A 21213-nucleotide genomic window follows, 5' to 3' on the forward strand; every position below is an offset into this window, starting at 1 on the left:
GTTAAAAAAAACAAAGCTGAGGAACTGACCTGATTTACCCACCCTAGAGGTACAACCTTCTGACTTTGCCTCTTCAGCCCCCATTCTTCTGTTAACAACACCTTGAGGTAACTTAAAATCAGCTCTTCTCCATTTTCAGTCCATGTGGCCCGAGCTGTGTTTACCCTGCCCCATGAGTTTGTACATGTCCTCAGTCTGGTCAGTAGAGTCCCATATTGGTTCATGAGACCAGTTCCAAGAAAGGACCTCCAGCCCTCAGACTTTTGGCTGGAACCACTTAGAAAGAGACACTGAGATGGTAGGATACATACCTGGCATTGCTCATGGTCCTCTTGCCATCATGAGGGAGAGCCTGCCTGAAGCCAAACCATGAGATTGGAAGGCTCAGAATCCCAATGACATTGTTTGAGAATCTGTGCCCAGCCATGTGTGAAATCAGACATCTACATGTGGACTTTCCAAGTTCATGAACCAATCAATTCCATTTTGTTATACAACCAGTCTGAGTGATTTTTCTATCACTAGCACTTGAAAAAGTATACCCTCCCCATTCCTACCAATTTGATAGTTGTAGAACCTGGAGCTCAGAGAGGAAGAATGATTTTCTCAAAATTTTAACCCCTAGTTAACGGCATAGGTGGGTCTAGAATCTAGGGCCCCTTATTTCCAAGCTAGCTTTGTCTGCCTAGACCTTTGACTCTCAAAGTGTGATGTATCAGCATCATCTGGAACTTGTTAGCCATACAGATTCTCCAGCTCCTCTCCAGATCTACTGAATCAGAAACTCTGGGGGTAGGACTAGCAGCCTGTGGTTTATTAAGTCCTTCAAGTGGCTAGGATGCCTGCACACATTTGAGAACCACTGCCCTGTATCAATGTTTTCCAAGCTTTTGAAATGGCAGAAACATTTTCTTCAAATAGAATATCACATAGGAGCTCAAAAAAAAAAAAAAAAAAAACAGATAAGGGCAATTTAATTAATGTGGAGGCAAGGAGACTAGAGACCAGCTTCTTCCTGAAAATATGTGGCAGCACCTGAGAACATTTCCCAGGAAGTCCTAGGGCCCCACCAGGCACAATTAAGATAGAGAAAGATTGGGGAGATGCTATATTACATCCACTCTACTTCTCATCACTTTAGGACATGGTGCTGCTACCATTTATGCTCAAATTTTCTATAATCTCTGAAATTTCATCTTATGGTGAGCTATTCAGAATCTCTGCTCTGTATCTTACAAATTCAGTAGGACTTCTCCTGGACCAGTTTATGAAAAATGGGAACCCATTATGGGACCTGGCACTTTGCCCACTCTAAGCTCACCCGGCCTAACCTGGGGGGCTTGGTCTTCTTCATAGAAAACTGTCTAATCACCCATGTGTGTTGTGGCCTCAGACACTTGGTTCTCTATCTTCCCAGGGACATCTGCAGGGGACAGGGCAGTGTTCTGAAAGGGAAGCATCTGTCTAGGAGATATTTGGGACAAGGAGATTTTACAGTTCTCCCTGGAACACTGTAACCGCTTCTGTGTCTTAGCAATGGTTAGTCATTATCCTTGAAACATCCTGTGACCTTCAACTCAGCTCATTTCTTATTTAATAATCTGTTCAACTACCACTTCCACTATAAAACTATACATGGCTCCCTGTCTTTCCTGAAATTCCTCTTTCTGTGTTCCCATTGATTCTTATACATAGCGCGCTTATAACATTTACAATATTATTTTAATACTAACAACAGTGTTTTTTTAATAATAACACACTTTATATTTATTATTGTCATTTTGGAGATACTTCTTTTCATTATATGGTGAGCGGAGACACCATATTGTTTGTTTTACTTATGTATCTCAAGAACCAGGCACAGCATCTGTCACACCATAGGTGCTCAAAAATATCTTTTCTGTGAAAAAAAAAATTCTTGCTAGGCCTGTCTCCCAAGGTCAGCTGTGGAGTTTACCACCTTGAGAACTTAATAACAGCTCCTGTGAATTTAATGCTGACTATAAGCCAGGCCCAGTACCTGGTGAGTTTCAGATGAGATTATCCAAGATCAAGTGCCTGGGGGGTGATGGAACAATGACTTAATCCCAGTCATGTTTGCCTCCAAAAACTTTGCTCTTATTGTATGTGTATCTCTCTACCTCTTATTCATCCTTCATTCATTCATTTAACCCACTCTTAAGGAGAGCACCTGTTGTCTCAAAAGCATGGCTGGATGTGTGTACATTCTTAGAGGCCACCCTCATCCTCAAGGGTCCAGACTTTCCTAAATTCACAGAATGGTGAAGAAGTTGCCAAAACTTCCACAAATAGAGACAAATACATTCCTGTTTGACAAGGGCTCTTTTCTTAGATCTACTTAGCACTTTTCTTCTAAAGAATATAAAACTCTGAGTACCTTATCTGTGAGATCATAAAGAAACAGTCCTTGTTTCACTACTGCCCCCCTAAAGAAATGAAGCACCTTCTCTCACTGCATCCTGAGGCTTGAGCAAGATCACACTAATAAGCAGCTTACCTTGGTGTACTGCTCATTATCCCAGGCCTGCCCGCTCAGCCACCGCTCTAATTGCTAGCTTTCCTGGGCAGAAATATTTCCGGGCTGCACGCTCTGCACTTTCTTCTCCTTTTTAATATCATCACATTTGAAATAGACATACACTGTGTTAGAGTTTCTGGAAATATTATAGAAACCCAGTAGGAGATATTTGCATATTTATGAAAATAGTTTACCTTCTGCTATGACAATGATAAATGTTCACAATCTCAGCAGTTTTTTCACTTTGTCCAAAGAAAGAACCTGGAGTATATAAGCAATTTGAGAAGAATTTTTGCGGGTGGTTACAAATGATTTATTTTCTTTGATGTTTTTCCAAGGAGTTTCTGTTTTGGCAAAATTTCTCGTGCCAGGCATCACCTTTTTCTGGCTTGGATAAACATGGAAACCTTTGGGATTCCCCCCCAAGAGTTTATGCCAGAATTTGCCATGCTTACTTTAATCTATCTGTACTTATTTTCATATTCGATGAATATAATTCAATTTTTTAATAAGTACTTATGGCTGATCTCATAGTTTCCTGAATCTTTTCCAACTTTTTAAAAATCTTTCTGAAGACATTAAGCAGAGGAGGATGCAGATCTGACCCACCAATATCTAGTTTGTAGCCTTTTTCTAGGAAGAGAATGATGACTCCAGAGGAAATGTTTTAAAACAGAAAGATGAAAATTACAGTGCTTTTAATGACACTAGGTCTCTGGCAGCCAATGGTTTGTGTTAGACTGGCTCCAGCTATTCCACCAGTTTACTATTTTGAAATAGTTTAAAATAAATGAGCTGCCTGTGGAAGAGGCTGAATTACCTGTTGGAAAGACAAAGGCTTGGATGTTAGACCTGGACACAAATCTCCAGGTCTTACCTACTTGCAAGGGTCTTCAGGAAAAATCCTTAACCTTGTTGAGATCATTTCATCAGCTACAAAATTGGATTGGTCTTGCCCACCTGCATAGTTCTATAAGTGTTAAATGACCAAAAATATGAGATTATTCTGGGTAAAGAATTCTCCCAAAATATTAGTAGGTCTTCAATAACCTTATTCTGGGAATTCCTGTTGTGGCTCAGTGGCTGAAGAACACAACCTAGTGTCCGTGAGGATGTGGGTTTGATCCCTGGCCTCATTCAGTGGGTTAAGGGTCTGATGTTCCCACAAGCTGTGGCATAGGTCTCAGATGCAGCTTGTATCTGGTATTGCCATGGCTATAGTGTAGGCCTCAGCTGCAGCTCTGATTCAACCCCTACCCTAGGAACTTCTATATGCAATGGGTGCTGCCTTAAAAAGAAAAAAAATAACCTTATTTTGTTCAATACCATACTCTTGGAGTATGTATTCTATCTTTTACTATATTTGTGCTACAGTTATTATATAGTTTCAATGCCTTTATTAATTGTCTTTTTTTCCTGTGTCCACTGTGGCAGATTAAGACAAACTGGGTGGCTTAGAACAATAAAAAAAATACTGTTTCATTGTTCTGGAAGCCAGAAGTACACAATGAAGATGTTGCACTCTCTTAAGGCTTAAAGGTGAAAGCCTTCCTTACCTCTTCCAAATTCTACTAGTTCCATGTGTTCCTCAGCATGTGGCTGCATTACTCCTATCTCTGCCTTCACATGGCTGTCTACTCTTTGTCTTCTCCTGTCTTGACTATTATAAGGACACTTGTCATTGGATTTAAGGTGTAACCAGACCATCCAGGATGACATCATCTTGAGATGAGAAGACTTTTTTTTTTTTTTTCAAAATAAGGTCACATTTACAGGTTCTGGAGATAAAGACATGGAGACACCACTCAGCCTACTACACTGGTATATTGTGAAACTTCAGTGAGGCAACTTCAAAGGCAAATTCCATTAGTTGCATAGGATGGTGGGGCAAAGCCCTTCAGTAAACCAGGACCTAAGTGGAATTTGAGTGAGATGGTCCCGGTTTGTGATAAGCCAAGACTGGCTACTCTGAACTGCTCTCCAGCTTATCTGCATTAGGCTCAGTCTTCCTAGAATCTCCCTGGATTGACCATTTCTGAAATCCCTGAGTAGGAGTAGAGGCATGGCAATGAGTTAGTCTTACATATTTTAAATGACTGCTGTTTAAGCAGAAAATAAGACCCCCATGAGACTCATTTTAATAGAGATATTCCCAAGCAACTTGTAGCCAAACTTCATAAATATTAACCTTCATTAGAGTTCTACAACGAGTATTTGTGAATATTATAGGATTGGGAAATGCCTCCTGTTTTGCCCTTGCACCTTGGTCTAGGGGACCTTATTATTGAGGTTTTGTAGTGAAAAAAAGAAGCTGTACTTGAATATGGTGGAAGAATGATGCATCATGTGTTATTCCTAGCTTGGGTCCTCAGTGAGATAGCCCAGGCTCCCAAGGGTTGCAGCTCTTCCATTCTTACCAGGCCAGATTCTAGGAATGAGGTTCTAGTATCAACTAACATACTTTTTTTAGATTCACTAATGGTCTCCAATAATAAATACCTGATGCTGAGTTTAATGCATATGTCTAGCCTCCATTCTCTCAAATGGTCCACTCTTCCTTTTTTGCAATCTGAACACAATTCCTGTACTTAGACAATCTGTTTTATCTATGGATACGGAGCTCTGGAGATCTGAATTCCATTCCCTTTTGGCCCAATCTTTTTCAACCCTTATGCAAAAAGATGATACCAATAGACATAGAAAAGTTGAATGCCTGGGTCTACCTACCAGTTGCATTCAAGCTCCAGATATGACATAGCCATGTTATTTTAGGATTTTCCACCTGAATTTTGGAACTGATGCTGTTTATATCTTCACTTAATATCATCCCCCCCACACCTCTTATAAATTCCTTAGAAAAATATACCTAAGGAAATGGTGCTTAAAGACAAAGATAAGTGTAATCTTTACATTATAGGGACAGAAAGAAGTACAAGGATGAATAAGTGAGGATCCTCTGGTACACTCAGGAAGAGGGTCAAAGACTACAGCCCCCATTTCTCCACTACATGTTATCTTCTGGAGAACTTTTCTGTTGCCATTCTGAAAAGGCTGGGACTCTATGAATGATTTTAGTGTAGAGGGGAAAATTGTGAACCTTGTAATAGGAGGAACCTAGATAAGAATCCTCATCTGTGTCTTACTAGCCTCACCTTCTCAAACAAATTGTTTAGCTTTTTGATCATTGGCACCATTATCGAGTTGAAGAATATACTACCTAACTTAAAGCATTACAAGGAAAATTAAATGAGCATTAAGAGCTTTGAGCTTTGTCACAATAAGAATTCATCACCTTATAACTTGGTATAAGCCTTAGTATTGCCCGATTAACTGTCCATGCTACCTTTAACTCAGAGCATCTTTGCCACTGGACCCACCTCTTTGGCTTGTTGTGTCTTCACCTTTGGATTCTCAGACTTGCTATAAACTTTGCTCCTTGATAAGTTTATTGATGGATGCTGAAGATTTAGATGAAAATACAGTCACTTGCAGAAATATCTACTTAAGTAAATGCACAAAACTCATATTCTTATCTTACATTTGCCTTTAAAAATAAACTAATGTAGACAGAACTTTCTGACACACTGAAATGCTAGTTTGAGATCACTCAACTCATTTGCATGCCTGACCTCTACTTGAACTCATTTCTTTGGAAATAAAAGTTTAGTGCACTACTAATTCAAGTTAGAAAGTAATTGGAAGACTTTAGCAAATGAGGAAAATTCTAATTTTATAGGAACTGGGGACTTAATTCAAATGAAAAAAGCTTCATTGATGACATGAGTTAATTGTGCAGTTAACATGAAATAACCTTACCTAACATTACAAAGATTCTAAAAGCATCAGTTTGTAGGTATCCATGATTAAATGATTCTTTAACAGGAAATAGCATTTCTTGAATTTTCTCTCTGTTTTCTATTAAAAGAGACAGTCACTGGTCACCCCAAAATGTAATACTCTCTGTAATATTAATATTATATAGTAGAACCCTATTATAATCCCAAATATAGGCATTAAAGACAGTTTCTTCAGACCCCAAGATACCATATTCTCTCTTCTGCGAAATCCAAAAGAGGAAGAATCATTTACCTTCAACTGCTAGAATCTCAGTTCCAGACCCTCTTATAAAATTACATACCTGCTTGGAGGTTTCATCCATTGCTCTGGCTATTGGTACCATGCGTATGCTACCGATACCCAAAGGTTCCATCTCTCTGAGGTTAAGTCATATATCCTGCCTACTTAACATCACCACTCGGATGCCTCATAGTCATGTCAAATGTAATATGTCCAAAATGAAATTATCTCTCAGGTTGGATCCTTTAGAAGCAGAGCCTCAGACAGGAATTCTCAAGTGATTTATTACATTGATATTGATTTAGTGATACTCAGGTGATTTATTTGGTGAGTGCTCTTAGGAAAAGGGGTGGGAAATAGGAGAGGGCAGGGGAAAAGAGCTAAGTGAGACCAGCTGTAGGATAATTCACAGGGTGGCTCTGGAGTGTGAAGTGTACACTATGTTGGTCTCATCTGGAGGCAAGGAGGCTGGCCTTTTATAATCACATGTCAGCTTTCGAGCTTCCCAGGAGTGGCAGGTTGGAGGGCATAACTTTCCAAGCATTGTAGTTACTTTTTTACTGAGGTAAATTCTCCAAAAAGGTGGCAGCTGTGAACAATTAGCATCCAATTCATGGCAGTTGGGGAATGGATATATCTGCCAATAGGGAGGGTAAGAGCAGAGTACTAGTAGCATCCACTAAAGATTCTTCATTGATTCCTTAATATGTGGCTCAAGTTCTAACTACAACTTTTATCTGAAATCCATCCCTTTCTCTTCAACTCCACTTCTCATACCTAGGCCAAGATACTAGCATCTCTTCTCTACACTAGTAACATACTTCCAACACTGGTCCGCTCTTCCTCACTGGTACATTGTCCTCATAGAAGCCAGGGTTGTTTTGTTTATTTGTTTGTTTGCAACACAAATCAATCCCCTTCAAATCCTTTAATGACTTCTTATTGCCTTTACCATTAATTTTATTTTTTATGATTTTAATTTTTTCCATTATAATTGATTTACAATGTTTTGTCAATTTCTGCTGTACAGCAAAGTGACCCAGTCATACATATATATACATATATATATATATTCTTTTTCTCACATTATCCTCCATCATGTTCCATCACAAGTGACTAGATATAGTTCCCTGTGCCACAAGTGACTAGATATAGTTCCCTGTGCTATGCACCAGGATCTCATTGTTTATCCACTCCAAAGGCAATAGTTTGCATCTATAAACCCCAAACTCCCATTCCATCCCACTCCCTCCCCCTCCCCCTTGGCAACCACAAGTCTATTCTCCAAGTCCATGAGTTTCTTTCCTGTGGAAAGGTTCATTTGTGCTGTATATTAGCTTCCAGATATGTGATATCATATGGTATTTGTCTTTCTTTTTCTGACTTACTTCACTTAGTATGAGAGTCTCTAGTTCCATGAATGTTGCTGCGCATAGCATTATTTTGTTCTTTTTTATGGCTGAGTAGTATTCCATTGTGTATATATATCACATCTTCTTAATCCATTCATCTGTCACTAGACGTTTAGGTTGTTTCCATGTCTTAGCTATTGTGAATCGTGCTGCAATGGACATACAGTTGTATGTATCTTTTTCCTCAAAGTCAAGATCTAAATTCATGGAAGAATCAGGCCTCTGTCTCTAGTGACAGCCTCATCAGAGGCCTCTCTCCTTTTGATGCTTCTGATGTTGCTCTTTGGTCCATTCATAGATCATTAAAAGCATCTGCCTGTGGCCTTCCCTTCTGTTGTTTCCTCTGGTGAGAAAGCTCTTTCCACATCTCTTTGTTTGGTGGCTTCGCATCATTCAGGTCTCTCAAGTGCTCAAGGACACTTGCCTGAAAGAGGCCTCCCTTGACCTATTGGGTCATTCACAGTACTAATCACAACCTGCAGGGTTATTTGTTCTCTAAAATCCTGGCTACAAATGAGCTGGACTGGGGTATGAAGGCAGAAAACAACTTCCTATTAACCTTGATCTCTTAACTCATTATCCTCTACAATAGATAATCCCATAGCTTATCCTGTTCCTCTCAGGTATTAAAATTCTAATCCAGTGAAACCTCTGCGCTTTAATTTTTAGACTTACCCTATTTAAAGCTTTTTAGCTTCCCAACTTGGGCTTGCCTCAGGCTAGAGAGACTGCATTGGACAAGAGGGAAAGATCAGCTTTTTGACTGTTTCCCTTAATTTGCATTTCCTCCTATCCCCACTGAAGTGTGTAGGCTCCCTCTGTCTTCTTCAGGATTGAAGCAAGAGCAGAGCTAGGTGGGGCATAAAAGGACTTACTCAACTTGGGTAATTGTATCCTGGCATCAGGGCTGTTTATGTGTGGTAGGTCTGACTGCCGATACTCCAGCTGGGATTGCCTCTCTGAAAATTTCTGATATGGTTAGTGCCTTAGATGCTGGTTGATTACACCTCCTTAAACTCTTGACTTCTTGTGGTCTATTACCCCAAACAACTGTTTTGGGGTCTCCTCATTCCTTTGATTAGTCCACTTTTGAGATGGCCCATGTACAGCTTCCTTTTTCAGAGCCTGTATCTGCAGCAGAGGAAATAATTCAGCTTGGCACTGCTAACCCCACAGCATGCAAGACTGTCTCAGTCCATGCAGGCTGCTACAACAAAAATAGGTTAAACTGGGGGTCTTATGAACAGCAAATATTTATTTCCCACAGTTTCAGAAGCTGAGACGTCCAAGATCATGGCACTGGCAGATGCAGGTCTGGCAAGAGTTCAGTTTGTCTCCGACGGCAATCTTCTCACTGTAACCTTACTCAGTGGAAGGGGTGAGAGATCTCTCTGGAGACTCTTCCATAATGGCACTAATCCCATTCACAAGGGCTTCACTCCCATGGCCTAATCACCTCCTAAGGGTTCCATTTCCAAATATCACCACAGTAGGGTTTAGGTTTCGACATGTATTGGGGAGGGGTGGGAAACACATTCAAATCATGGCGAAGACTTTCCAATGAAACTTTCTACCAAAGGTTACGTAAGATCAGTTGGAGGCATTCAGCTGTGAGTAGTAAGATATCAGATCTCAAGTCTCCAAGACTTCTGCTTTCTGAGGATGAAAGAATCTTCTCCCCCACCCCAGACTGCCATCTAACAACAGCCTGTCCATCACTCCTTACTCCCAGGCCTCCAAAGTTTCCTGTTCTTTATAGCTGGGAGGTGAGTGTTAAATCGACAGAACTGATTCTATCCAATCTTCTTGCATAGCCAGCATTGAATACCTAACACTAGATTTGGAATTTGGAGTCTATTACACCTGCTCTTCTCAGCTTTAGGGCTTCATTTAAAGCTCTATGATAGGGAAAGCCCAATTTGACACCCTGTTACTCTTTCCCTTCTGTGTTTAACTCTCATTAGAATATATACTGTGAGAGCTGGTGTCCTGCCTACCTGGTACTCTGATGATTCCTAAGCATCTTGCCCAGTTCCTGGCACATAATTTGTTCCCAGTAAATATTTGGTAAGTAAATTAATGGTGCTATGTATGTAAACTTTTTTTCTTATTTCTTTTATCTGAAAAATTTGTTTAAAACTTAATTAACTCTCAGAATGAAGGAAACAAGAGGAAAAATTATGCAGCATACACAGAAGAGAGTAGGGGACTTATGTTCAGGTTATAATTTTATTTAGGATTTGAAGGGTCTAAGAAGTTAGTCCGTATCAGGGATTTACAACCCCCCACAGATTCCCAATGGGTCTTTTGTTTAAAATTTAGTAGCCTGTTTAGTACCTTTTTCCTTTTCCGCTTGCTGGTAAATTCTTCCCATCATTCATTGCCACACCTGTTCAGCATAAAATGGCCTGTGCAGTTCCACAAGGTAAGAGGCCCTTTCTCCCACCAAGCAGAAGTCAATCTCACCTACTTTGTCCTACCTCAGGTGCTCTTGCCTCCTTTGCAAGAGTTCAGAGATCCACAGTGATAACCCCCCCTGTCTTTACATGATGCAGGGAAAAGAGTTACCTGGAAATGTTTCTTTCTTTTCAGTGATCAATAGATCATAGTTATGCAAATGCTGGAGAGGGTGTGGAGAAAAGAGAACCCTCCTACACTGGTGGTAGGTATATGAATTGGTACAATCACTATGGAAAACAGTATGGAGGTTCCTCAGAAAACTAAATACAGAACTACCGTATGATCTAGCAATCCCACTCCTGGGCATCTATCCAGAGAAAATTTTAATTCAAAAAGATACACACACCCCTATGTTCATTGCAGCACTATCCACAATAGTCAAGACATGGAAACAACCTAAGTGTCCAATGACAGATGAATGGTTTAAGAAGATGTAGTACATATATACAACGGAATATTACTCAGCCATAAAAAGAACAAAAGTAATGCCATTTGTAACAACATGTAAGTAAATAGAGATTCTCATATTAAATGAAGTAAGTCAGAAAGAGAAAGATAAATATCTTATGATATCACTTATATGCGAAATCTAAAATTTGGAACAAATAAAACTATCTACAAAATAGAAACAGACTCACAGACATAGAGAAGAGACTTATTGGCCAAGGGGATGGGGGAAGGAAGTGGGATGTACTGGGAATTTGGGGTTAATAGATGCAAACTATTACATTTAGAATGGATAAGCAATAGGGTCCTACTGTACAGCACAGGGAACTATATCCAGTCTCTTGGGATAGAACATGATGGAAGATAATATTTAAAAAAGGAAGGCATATAAATGTATGTCTAGGTCATTTTGCTGTGTAGCAGAAATTGGCACAGCATTGTAAATCAACTATAATGTAACAAAAATATAAAAAATGAAAAATGAAAAACAAATCATTATTATAAAAATCATCATCATTATCTTGACATGTTAATGAACCATCCTGGCAGAGTCTTTCATGTAATGCAAGTAATGAACCTCCTTTCATCACCACCTTCTTTTGTCAACATGAATTGTTTCTCCAGCCAAATAATCAAACTGGTGTGTATTCTCATGGTCAGAGTAAGCAATAAGTTCTGCAAAAAATGTTCAAAAGGAAGGGATGTCAATCAAGAAGACCTGGGGATTCCATCCTAGAAGTCAGCCATCTGATGAGGGGCCACCTGGCTTCCATGAGAGGCTCTTTATATGTCAGGTAATGATTTTTCCAGGGTCAGTTCAGGTGAAATGCTGTGATGAGATGCTTGGAAAAAGGGTCAAGAAGGAAAAGTATGTGGAAATTCTAATAAATTAAAAAAAGAACACATATTTCAATAGGACAAGGACAAAGCTACATGCTGGATTCTTTCACCAAGTTCCTGAAAAAGTAGTGGAAAGAAAAAGATGAATGAGAGGGGAATTATTCCAGATCTGTGGACAACTTCTGGTTTATTATCAAAGTAATCAAATATCAGGCCTCTTTTGACACTGGCAAGATTCAGAAATGGGTAGGAAATCACTGCTCTTCCATAACAGATGGAGTGCCCAGGCTGTAAAAAGGAAGTCGTGTGAGCTTTGGTGAAATACCTAGAAACTAAAGTGTGCCTATGTTTCTGGATTAAGCAGGGAGATAGTCTCTTCTTCCCTGAGACACATGTGGTAAATAACTCATCTTTAGGGACTATAAGGAGGTCTAGGTTCCCATTGGTGAGAAGTTTTTCCCGGATTTCTGTTACTCTTTCTCCTTCGACCTCTTGTAACTATACCAACATACCTAATAGGGTGACCACTGATGTGCATCCATGTGGTTGTTGGTCTAGCTTAATGGATACAAGACTGAGAAAATTGCCAGAAAATGTTGGTGCTTTACGTGTGGTGCCTTACTTGGCTTTCACAATAAACTTGAGTCATACATCTTTCTAACAGATGTCTGGAATCTCCGTGGAGCCTGATATTGTCTGGATCTGTATCCTGGTTCTACCCAATTCCTCTAATGGCTGCCCACATGGCAAATTTGGGCAGCTTTGAAAAAGGTGTAAAAAATTTTTAAAATGCTTTACTCCCATCTATCAAAAAGTATCATAATACACTGATTTTGTTAGGATGAACACTTTACTGCCATCTTTGGGAAAGTTATCTTGGGAATACTTTGATTCTAATGGGAAGGGTGGACCCTTAGATGGTATACCTTTTGTGGTGAACAATATGCAAAACCACCTTAGTTCTGCTGATTGTTTTTGTTTTGTTTTGTTTTAGCTACATGAGCTAGTACAGTAATTTAATCTCTCTTTACTTCTATACAATGTTGCCAATAATAGGGTTCTGGTGATTATAATAATTAATACATATAAATTACTTAGGGACTTGGCAGATAGGAAGTATTCAGTAAATATCAATTATAGTCATTATTACTGATGAAGAAATACATTCTGACTAAGCAGCTTCTCCAAGGATATCCAAATGTTGAGAGGAGCTGGGATATGAATTGGGTCAGGTTTCTCTCACCCAATATTCATCTTCTTGCCCTTACTTCTGCCAGCTCTTTTGTCAGGGGTCTGGTCTGTGGTCAAACATCAAAAGCTTTGCTTCAGGAGTTCCCATCGTGGTGCAGTGGTTAACGAATCTGACTAGGAACCATGAGGTTGCGGGTTCGGTCCCTGCCCTTGCTCAGTGGGTTAACGATCCGACGTTGCCGCGAGCTGTGGTGCAGGTTGCAGACGTGGCTCGGATCCCGTGTTGCTGTGGCTCTGGCGTAGGCCAGCGGCTACAGCTCCGATTCAACCCCTAGCCTGGGAACCTCCATATGCCGTGGGAGCGGCCCAAAGAAATAGCAAAAAGACAATATTTAAATAAATAAATAAATAAATGTCACTTAAAAAAAAAAAAAAAAGCTTTGCTTTATCAACCCTGAGTTTTAGCTGCATGGAAAGTAGCTGTGTAATAATTGCTTACCTGGAGGGAGGGTGTAGACATACATACTATTTTTTGCATTTAATTTTTTTAAGTGAGCAGCTTCCTCCAGAAAGTCATGTAGCTCTGCTCAGTTTTGTAGTTCCTTTCCATTATCTGACTTCTTTTAAGAAGAGTGTCCCCTCTTTACCACCCATGGTAAGGGATGATCTCTCACCTGATGGGCCCCTTGGAGATGGAGGATCTGGCCCCGTGGGACCTGAAACCTCATCGGAACACTGGAGGGTCTTCCCTTTTACTCCTCCCTCTCACTGTCCTGTGCTTCCAACTTCCAACAAAAGCTCCCCTCCTAAACCTAGACTTTTAAAAGTAACCGTGGCTGTCCTTCATATCCTGAAGGTCCCCAAATGCATGTTTTGATTTTCTGGGCCAATTAACAGACAAATGTAAATGAACAAAACCCCATCTGTATGCCTGTTGATGAAGCTGTCTGCCCTCAAACTTAATATCTCAGCTTTTCCCCTGCTCTGCTCTACATTGCAAGGGTGGGAAGGCAATGAAGCAGGCTGACTAGCCCCTGTAGGCTATCTTCCAGAGTCCTATGCTACACCCAAAGGCATGTGCTTGTGGTTAGTTTGGCCAAGGAGGGCACTGACAGAAGATTAGAAGTCAGTGGGGAAGAGATAATTGCTCCCCCACCTCCTTCTCTGCCTGTGGCAGGATTTCCAACCACAGCTGCTTCTCCTCTGTGTGTCTGGAAAACCCTGCAATGACCTCCCTGGGCTCCAGCTTACACTGGGCAATGCCCTCCCCAGGGCTTCAATAACCTCACCTCTTTCTTGTCTCTTCTAGCCTGGAATTGCAGGGCCCTCTGCTGTTGCTCATCTCTCCTTACTTCTCTTTCTATCAGGTGGCTTTGCAGCTTCCTCATCTTATCCTCTATAACTTTGGAACCTGTTCCCTGTGTTCGTTTTAAATACTCAGAGTGGTTTATGCTTTCCTGACTTGGTAGATGCTGATTTCAGAGAAGGTGGTTGTGGTGGGGTGAGAATGTGGATAAACGCATGAATATGCTATAGAGAAGGAAGAGTATGTCATGAGGAATCGAGGTTGTAGAAAATGATTCAGCCTAGAAATAAGATGATGTTGGATCCCAAAGACTGCCTTGCAGGAAGGAAGGGGGTTCATTCCCACCAGCCTGAAACAGGACAGCCATCCCACTCAGGGCCTTAACACATCAAACCACATGTTTCCCTTCCTGTTCCCCCTCTGGGAACTGTTTTGTGCTCAGCAGAGAAGAAACCGGGTCCTGACATGAAACCTGTAAATGTCAGAATCCTTGTGATTCTTAAGGTGGTGGGGGTGAAGTGGGTGCAGTCTTCAAAATAGTTACTTGAAAGGGCTGCAGTGTTTGTCCAATAAAACATTAAAGAGTAAGTGTTTTGTTCAGTCATTTTATAACTATTAGTATGTGCCTACAATATTTTATTGATATTTTAGGTCCTGGGGACAGAGCAGTGAACAAATAGTGATACTCGGTCTCCATGGAGTTCACAATAGAGAGGTGGGGGATGGAGGAGACAGATCATAAATAAGTAATATATTTATTAAAGTCATGATATATGTTGTAAAGCAAAATAATGCAGAGAAGAGAATAGTAAGTATTGGGAGTTGAAGTTTATAGTTTAAAACAGGAAGGTGAGGGGAGGCCTGATTTAGAATGGAATTTAAGTAAAGACCTGAAGAGGGTAGAATAGAGAGTCATGGGTGTTCTGAGTAAAGCCCACTTGGGCAGAGGGGTAGAGAGGGCTTACAGCATCACATTGGGGTGGGATGTGAGTAAGAGAGGAATACAAGGTTTCTGGCCAGAGCTTCTGGAAGGATGGCATTTTTATTCATTGAAATGGAAAGATGAGATGGAGGAGGTTTGCTTGGGGTTGGGTATGGGGAGACTAGGAGCTTAATATTTATACATATTAAACTTGTGTAAAGCCTATAACACACCTAAGAAGAGATTCCACAAAGGCAATTTGTGTTTGTAAATCTAGAACTCAGGGAGAGAGATCTCAGAGTTGTCAGCATATCCAAGGTACTTAAATAAATTAGATATAAAGCCCCAACATAATAATAAACATAGATAGAAAAATAAAAGTCTGAAGACTGAGTCTTCGGTGCTCCGAAAGTGAGATGTCAGGGAGATGAACTCCAAAAGAAGCTGTATTTGTCAGAGTTCTCCAGAGAAAAAGAAGCAATAGTATTTGTGTAGAGATAGAGAGATATATAGAAAGACATGTATTATGAGGAAATGGCTCACATAATTATGGCAGCTGGGAAACCCCACGATCTGCCATCCAAAAGCTGGAGGCCCAGGAATGCTGATAGTGTTTAGTCCCAGTTTGAGTCTGAAGGTTTAAGAGTCAGGAGCACCTGTTCTGAGGGCAGGAGAAGATGGATGTATGAGCCCAAACAGAGCAGATTGGTCCTCCTCTGCCTTTTTGTCCTAGTCAGACACTCAACAGATTGGATGATGCCCACCTACTCTGGTGAGATGATCTTCTCCTTTACTCAGTCTACCCATCCAAACGCTAATCTCCTCTAAAAACAGCCTCACTAACACACTCAGAAATAATGTGCATCTCTATCCATACATCTCTTAGCTCAGTCAAGTTGACATGTAAAATTAACTATCATAAAAGCTGTGCAAGTAGTGACAAATGTGCTGTGAGGCAAAACATGAGAGGAAGGTGTCCTGAAAGTCACAGGAATGTGTTTCAAGATAGAATGTAGCAAGTGGTGCTAATAGAAGGGATAAGGTGAGGGCTAAGGGCTATTAGATCTAGTGATGCTGGAAAGAGCAGTACCAGTGGAGTAGAATGAAGTAAGTAGAATGGGCTCAAGAGAGAATGAAATGACATGAACATGAATGACAGTGCATAAAGGAAACATTTTAGAGGAGAGTTTCTGGAACGTGAAAGAGAAATAAATGGTAGCTAGAGGAGGAAGTGGAATTGGTTAAGAAATTATTTATGTAGGAGACCAAAAAACAGTAAATGATTATGTTGATAAGAAAGATCTAATACAAGTTCCCATCTTGGCTCAGTGGTTAACTAATCCAACGAGGAACCATGAGGTTGCAGGTTAGATCCCTGGCCTTGCTCAATGGGTTAAGGATCCAGCGTTGTCAGGAGCTGTGGTGTAGGTCACAGATGTGGCTCAGATCCCATGTTGCTGTGGCTGTGGTGTAGGCTGGCAGCTACAGCTCTGATTCAACCCCTAGACTGGGAACCTCCATATGCCATGGGTGCGGCCCTAGAAAAGGCAAAAAGACCAAAAAAAAAAAAAAAAAAAAAAAGAAAGAAAGAAAGAAAGAAAGATCTAATAGAGAAAACAAAATTCTAGTTCAGGAAAAAGAGGGGCTAACACAGTGCCTTTGAACAGACTGGAGGAGGTGGTACCCTCAGTGCAAATAGAGGTGTTGGCCTTAGCTAAGAGTAGGGACAGTGCATCCAGAGTACCAGGAGAGAAGCCACAGTGCACAGGGACAATGCAGGTGAATGAGTACATGCAGGGGCAGTTTGCAGAAGTTCTCTTTTAGTTCTGTTTATTTCCTTACTAAAATATGAAGTTGAGGAATATGAACCGAGCAGCCATCAACTAAGAAAGGAGGATGGCGGAAGTGGTATTGGAGGTTTCAAGTATGAAATAGTCCACTGGTAGAGAGGGAGAGAAATGGAAATATTATTTCCAGTTCACCTTAAGAACCCATTTGAGATTAGTGGTCATGAATTTAAAGTGAGGCCATTTATCATAGTTTTATGCTTTTCTTTAATCATCTTGAGTCACACAGTTGCTGGCATAGAATAGGAAGAGAGTTGGATTTAATGAGGGCTGTGTCTTTGCCTGTGTTGAAGCTAGAGAAGAGCAAAGAAATCATGGTTATATGCAAGGGAGGCCACAGAATTAAAGATGGATGAGAAAGGGAATGAACCCAAAATGGCTCAGGAAAGTTGAGTCATTGCTATCACTGACAGAGCTTAGATCCTGATGGGCTCAAAGGGAGGTTGGAGAGAAGACTGGGAGTGGGCTGGAGAGATAGCATGGTGGTGGTCAGAGAGTGAGATGCTGGAAATGGAGAATATGGAAGAAACATAGTTCAGATAATGACAAGTTGTGTGGTCTATTCATGGGAGCAAATGGCTGAGAAGCACAGAGGAAAGGATCATAGGAAGAGAGGAGCTCAGGCCTGAGGAGCTAGGGTATTAGAAGGATCATGTTGGACTAGTAGGACATGGATAGTTCATAGAATCTGGAGTGGCACAAAAGAAAGTGACAATGAGTCAGGATCACAAATCTTTAGCAATGAGGAAGTGGCCTGAGTATGAGTTGATGACCACTACTGGGAGGACTGGTGTGGGGAAGCACCTGATCATCTGAGATTAAAAGTGTTTCTGTGGAAAAGGAAGAGGAAATACAAAGGAAGGAACAACAAGGGATAAGAGGATACCCATCCTTCTTCAAGCCCAGTGTAGGGAATTGCAGAAGGACTAATGGTTGTCATTTGAAAAGGCTATGGGGGAAGTGGTATTTCAAAGAGAGAGTCAGGGTGATACATAAGGACCTTTAACTGTAAAGGACCAGCAGTTCTGTAAATCACAGTGGTAAAATTTTAGGAATTGAGTATAGTTAGATGTCATCAAAAAATGATTTCATAGTATTTAATATATGAAGTATAGAGAAGGAAGAATTCTAGATGATCTTTGTAATGATGAAGAAGCCCAGGACTTCTGGTTTGGCTTGCTTTTGTTTAAACTTGTAATTTCTTTAACTACTGACTTACACCTTTCTCTAATTATGGAGGGACTAATTTCTTCTCATGGGACAAGGTACACAGGCATGAATACATATGTACTGGGCTGTGCTTAAGAGATAATCTTCCCTCCACTGTGATGTGCTCTGCCTAAGAGATAACATATGGAAATCAGGTGGAAAGCAGGATAACAAGATCTTTTCAGATTAGGAGAAATTTGCGTGGGAGTGGGAAGAAAGATTTATTATAATGTAAAACAACAGATCTGAAATCAAGCCTGTTTTATTGTTGGGGAATGCTCCTTCCATTGTCCCCTCAAGGACAATATGTCCTGCCTGGGTATCATCAGTAACACAGGCTCAAGGATGGAAGGAGGAGGAAACTGACTTATGTAGATTTTTGAGCTCTTGCATGAGTGATAGACACATATTTTGAAAGTGACAAAAGCAAAATTTTTTATTTTTTTCACAAATTGGACTTGGTTCTTTTCACTTTCAATTTCATGAAAACTTAGTGGTGGAAAATATAATTGAATTACTTTTAGATAAATTCAGACAAATAATGGATTACTTAGACTTTTCAAGTAAAAGACCAAATTCAGAAAGACTTTCTCTACCCATCTCTCTCTCTGTCCAAACTATAAGTTTGGGATAGGGAGAATTTGGCTGCCACTCTGAGGGAGAGCCAGCACTTATATTTGGTCTGTACAGTGAGAGTAACAAATCTGCTAAAACAAACCTGAATGCCATGGTCTCTGTCAGCAATGCAACATGATCACTGGCTTCCACTGTGTTCTCAATGTCTTCCCGTCTCACTGCCCAAACAGCCTTTTACTTCTTTTTTTTCTTTTTTTCTTTTTTTCTTTTTTAGGGCTGCACGTGAGGCACATGGAAGTTCCCAGGCTGTGGTGTATGGCTGTGTGGTAGCCTGCACACAGCCATAGCAATGTGGGATCAGAGCCTCATCTGTGACCTCCACCACAGCTCATGGCAATGCCGGATCCTTAACCCACTGAGTGAGGCCAGGGATCGAACCTGAATCCTAATGGATGCTAGTTGGGTTTGTTAACTGCTGAGGCACAATGGTAACTCCAGGTCTCCACATTTAAAATGGATTTTTTTAATGTTACCTCGCATATTTGATGTAGAGTTGGGTGTATGTATTTCTTTCCCATCCCTCAATAACAAGAATTCTCTCTTATGTCTAATATTCCTGCTTTTCCAATAACCATATTCTCTATTCTGAGTTCAAAACACCTTTAGATCATGAAGACCTGAGAACCTGGTCTGGATAGAGAGAAGAAATCATTACCTACTGAAGTCATATGCTTTATCCTTGGAGTAAGACAGCTGATGTGTTTGTTCTTTGGTTTTCCATGAAGAAAACATTCTGGGGATATCATTGGAAATGACATGTGATAGGTTTTTACATTCCCCTGAAGTATCCATTTTTGTTTTAGTGAGAAGCTTGGGTTGATAAATAAAATAATATGCTTGGCAATTTGCAAACTCTTTGCAAGAAGGGTGCTTTAGGAATGGGAATAATTGTTTTAAATTCTTGAGAATCGGAAAGAATGAGCAGATGGCTCGTCATGCTTTCATTGGCCTCCAGGTTGGTTCCAAATGGCAAACTATTGCCTGGGCAAATATTTGGAATCAAAATGACCCTACTCCATTTGTTCAGAATATTTCAGTACTCTGTGTACTATGCAATCATGTTCACCATTATAAAATGACATAAAACTTGCTCGGAAAAAAATGTGATTTACTAGAGCACTAGGAATGGAGTTTGAAAAGGAAGCAAGTGAAAGAACAGATAATCATCACCCAATGGCAAGGATACTAACAGAAGTGACCACATTGTGAAATTTGAAATGAAGGTGGCAGAACTCTTATCTAGCTGTGGGCAAACTCTGTATGCTTCATTGTTATAGAGACCAGAAGCATTTCCAAATGAAAAGTAGATCTTGAATTATGGATTTTGTTCTAAATAAGTCAAAGGAATATTGTGTAATTTTGATAGAGCCAGTAATCTTTATTGAATAAGTAAATTTGATTAATTTTTTTTGCCTTTAGTTAAACATGAAAGCACTGTTTTGGGGATAGCTCTTGAGAATAAAATTTAAGCAGAATAGTACATGACTGAGAGTATCAATCAAATTACTTGGAGAAAAGAAGGGAGGGAGGGAGGAGAGAAAGGAGGGAGGAAGGGAGGGAGGGAGGAAAGGAAGGAAAGAAGAAAGGAAATGAAACATAGTTATTTAGTAACATGAACTAAATTTTGGTGGAGATAAACTGGCTCTCTCAATGCTCTAGTTTATTTCTTGAAATTAAATTTAAAAACAGCAATAGGGGTTTATAAAGGCTAGAGTGTGGCACAGCCTGTGCCACTATATTACCTAATAGCTGTTTGATGTTAGGCAGATCTTAACCTGCCTTAGGTTCTACAACTTGCCAAAGTATTTGTTTTAATAAAACAGACATATTAAAACTTATTTTATGATTTGAAGGATTGCAGTGAAATGCATAAATTGCTTAGCGTAGTATCTGGGACATGGGTTTAGGATTTTGCATGTGCTCCTTCTTAGTGAACTCTCTGTGTAAAAGATTGTGCTGATATGGCCTGGGCTATTTGACTTTTCTTTTAAAAATAAATAAATTCAATAAAAGGCCTCTTTGCTTTGTTTTTTCCTGCTTAATGATTGAGTAAAACTGAAGCCCAGTGTCCTGTTGGCAAAAGGCTAGAAAGACCTAGATATTAAGCATTTCCCTGAAATTAAAAAGCAGACATATTCCTTCTGCTGAATTTTAGTCACTGCCCCCATCTCTAAGCAATTGGTACATTCTGGCTATGATTCCGATTTGTCATTAGAAGCTGGGCAAGCAGAAATTAGTCTACCATACTGCAAGGTAATAGTCATTTCTGAACTGGGAATCTATTATTCTCTGCTTATTATGACTTATCCCAGAAAAGGGCATAGCAT

The 21213-nt window shown here is 40.1% G+C and overlaps 1 protein-coding gene across 9 annotated transcripts in view; it reads left to right on the forward strand.

The window, feature by feature from the left end:
- LOC106506183 (uncharacterized) overlaps positions 1-21213 on the forward strand; it is a 777071-nt gene that overhangs the window by 493482 nt on the left and 262376 nt on the right. The window contains exons 4-5 of one of the 9 annotated variants that reach the window (XR_014830573.1): positions 1-107; positions 9993-13403. The exons of 6 other annotated variants lie outside the window; for them this stretch is intronic. The gene's annotated coding sequence lies outside the window, so the exon portion shown is untranslated. Of the gene's footprint in view, positions 108-9992; positions 13404-21213 lie in introns of those variants that run through there. 2 more of the 9 variants (XR_014830569.1, XR_014830567.1) reach the window with 2 other exon arrangements.

The sequence above is a fragment of the Sus scrofa genome, chromosome 15 (genome assembly GCF_054392235.1).
Source record: "Sus scrofa isolate SSC_HxYL_T2T_F1_AM1 chromosome 15, Sscrofa_HxYL_maternal_Yorkshire_Landrace_v2.0, whole genome shotgun sequence".
NCBI classification, from domain to species: Eukaryota; Metazoa; Chordata; class Mammalia; order Artiodactyla; family Suidae; genus Sus; species Sus scrofa.